Genomic DNA, 3,701 nt, shown 5'->3' with positions numbered 1-3,701 from the left:
TCATTAGTTAGGGTTTTTCCTCTTTGCTTAATGCTTGCATTGTTTAACTCATTCGATGCATGATTATTGGTTTTGTCGATACGGGCGCGTACGGGGAAGTCTAGATCCGGGGAATTTCTCCCAATATTATATTGGTTGTCGTTAAGCTCCTGCACTTATGAACTGATCATTAGGAATGCTAGGAATTGTATGAACTCGTGATTAGGGAGAAGCCTTCTTGAAAGGTACTTTAGAGAGTGGCATTAACAATGATGATTTGAATGTTGAATTCCTAAAATATATGAGAGTGGATAAGATGAAATTGACCCCCAACAACATATTCATACATAAATTTCATTGAAAGTGTTTATCTTTTGTTTTTTGCCATTGATCAAAACTTCATGCATACATATTTAATTTTCGTCTTTTGCATATAAAATCCAAATATTTCGTCTTTAAGTATTAGCTAATCAAGAAACCACACAACTAAACTAGGCCGTGAGTCCTTTGGGAAGAACGATACTTGGTCTTACCAAGTTTATTACTTGAACGATTCGGTCATACTTGCCGATTGAAAAACAAGTTTGTGACATCATATTTTGGTGTTCATAAATTTGTCCATCACTGGTGGCGGCGCCATCTACCGTTGTCGGCGGCGTCATCGTCTACCGTTGTCACTACTGGAGTTCTAGTTTCGATTGACGATCACATGATTTTGATTGTCTCAACCAAGCGACCATCATGCCATCAACGACCCTTTATCGGAGCTCTTACGCGCTCTTAGCACCTTTTAAAGTTATGGATTTGCTCCCTTTTTCGTAGTGCATTATGGCATGTGTAGTAGCAATTAAGAGTATCGAAGTCGCTCGTTTTCCTCTTTTAGGTTCATCGTGTGTTGTCGCACGTCTCGTCTCCTCTCAAGCAGTTATTTAGAGCATCGATGTTGCTCTTGTGCCTTGATTGGAGAATCTTAGATTTTTTAATATTTCTCTCTCCTATTCATCCATGGCTTCTTCCGCTGCTGTCTCTTTTGACCTCTCTTTTGTCACCATTGTGTTTGACCCGTTCATATATGTTTTTTTCCCATGGAAAAGATGTTTTTGTTAGTTTATTTATAGCTGTGTGGCTCTCTAACAATTACCTCTTTATCCACTGGTGGCATTCCTCAAGGGCGATTTGCAAGAAGAGATTTACATGGAACAACCTCCCAGATTTGTTGCTCAGGGAGAGTTTTCTAGGTTGATATTTCGTCTTCTATGTATCTTGCAAATCATTAGCAAATTGATGTCACTCGAGTGCAGAAACAGATATTTTCACTGAGTCTTTATAGATTATATTAGTAACAAGCTTGATATATACGATTTGTATACACTAACTTGAGAGAGAATGTTAGATATATTATCTTTATTTTATATTTATCTTTAGTAAGTTATGAAAGCCTTAAAAAATCTCTCATGATCACTTTGTGCAAGACAAATTCTGTAAAACGTCATACTACTCTGATGGTGAATCTCCTCTCACTCTCACGGTGACTCTACTCTCACTTCAGTGTCTCTCCAACCCAATTTAGTTGTTTACATTCCTGTACAGGTTCTTAGTTGATGCTGTTTCGTTCCAATTTTCTTGTCACATATAATAATTACTGATTAGCTTGAAGAGCATGTATGTTTTGTCCTGCCGTTTGTTTGGATGGTTTCACTTTCTAATTTGAGGTTTTAAGAACCGGGTGTCAGTATTCTCTCTTTGGTTCATTTTAAAAATATGGCTTCATTGCATCACGTAAGAACTTTCTTTCAACAAACCCTCCTGTGAATACTTGGAAAGGAACTTACTCTTTTATGAGTATAATTATACAAACTAGAAGACATGTGCCTTCCAATTTTTAGAAATGCCATGTGTGGTGTGATCTTGCTTTAAATATATTAGAATCTAATGATTATGGATATAACGTCATTTTTATTCGTATAGAGCGGAAGGAGAGCCCTTGATGAATTATTTTGAAAAACATATTAAAATAATATTTTTATTCATATATTAAAATAATGATGTTTGTCTCATTATCATTTACTTCCAAATAATAAGGTAGTCACCTATTTTACTCTAATTGGTTAGCGTCAAAGTCATGATGAAATTTTACGGCGTCTCAATATCAAATCTGTACATGAATTTATTACTCCTTTCTGTTTCTTTTCCTAGAGTTAATAATTTTGTTTAATGTTGATTGTGGTGCACGAGTATCTATCGGAAAGATGAAAGCCAGTGATGTAATAAAGTCCTAGTGAACTAGTAAGCCTGGCCTTGGTGACGAATTGGTCATGGGTTCAAATTCAGAAATAGTATTTTGTATTTTAAGGATGAGGTTTTGCACATATATATAAACACTTCTGCACCTTCACATCATGTGAAATTCTGTGATAGTGCGGCATGTCAGTTTTTTTTAAGGACCAGAAGAGATGGAAGTGATAAAATATGTTTTATGTAGAAGTTATTTGGTTTTGTGGGTTTAATTTTCGGGGATACAACATTTCTGATGCCCACAAAAGACCATGGGCGAAATTCAGTTTGAACTTTAAAGCATATCAGAAGATCTCAATAAGTATAGTGAGAAAACAAAGTCACTAATACGATTGATAATGTGAAAACAGAGTGAGAAAAAAAGTTCAATTTTCTCTTTTCCTTTCTTCTAATATATATATATATATATATATATATATATATATATATATATATATATATATATATATATATATATATATATATATATATATATATATGATTAATTGATTTTGGTCTTGCAAATGCCCCTATGAGATTTTGATGATTTGGTTTCTTAAAATAACATGTTTTGCTGTGTTTGTATTTCTATTTAAAACCCATGAAATAGATGTTCTATCAAAAGAAAGATTTTGCACCCCTATTTACTACATTTACCATATTCTCTTGGTAATATTTTAGGAAAATGTTTATTTGACAACCGTTATTTTGTCAACTTTTTTACAACTATATATGTAGTTTGTTGATTGGTTTGTTTAATATGTTTTTTGGAGAAAAGGTGAAATGGGTTGACGAGGGCCGTTTTGAAAGAAAAAAAGTTTTTCACACTTTCATTTCAAAGAACCTTGCACGTTTTTTCTTGGTTTGTGAAACTAGATGAATAATAGAAAAGAATGAAAGATAAAACCTTAGAAGTTCAAGATAAGGGCTTTCCCATCCAAATCCGCCTCCGTGGGGTCAAAGGGTGTGTTTCTGCGCCTCTTTCGTCCAAAGATACAATCCCTAGGACGTACAAGTCCGTAAATAGAACATAAAAATAACAGAAAACGGGTCCAAGACCACGAAACTGGTGCTCAGCGCCCCACTTAGGGCGCCCGGGCAGTGTGCCGAATCGTATGACGCTCAGTGTCAGCTCAAAAGGCAAGCAGGCGTGGTACGACTCAAGGAAGTGGCGCTCAGTGCCCCAAAAAGGACGCCCAAGCGCAAGCCAGGGACTTCCTATGCTGAGGGCTTCAGAAAAAGGGCAGCCAAGCGTGAGACAATGTACTCCGGCGTTGAGGGCCCCTAAAATGGCGCTCAACATTGCTATGATCCTCCTTTTTTATGCTTTTCCAACTCTTCCTGAGTTCCAACTCCTTACTACTTCAACTTTTTTTCCAAATCATCTCAATGCCTATTAAAAACAAGGAAATCTAGCACAAAATCGTTAAATTCACCTTCAACTCTCT

Source organism: Vigna umbellata, chromosome 1 (assembly GCF_029865625.1).
Source record: "Vigna umbellata cultivar VRB3 chromosome 1, Vumbellata_1.0, whole genome shotgun sequence".
Classification (NCBI taxonomy): domain Eukaryota; kingdom Viridiplantae; phylum Streptophyta; class Magnoliopsida; order Fabales; family Fabaceae; genus Vigna; species Vigna umbellata.
The sequence above is the reverse complement of the archived record's forward strand: the minus strand, read 5'-3'. Positions refer to the sequence as shown.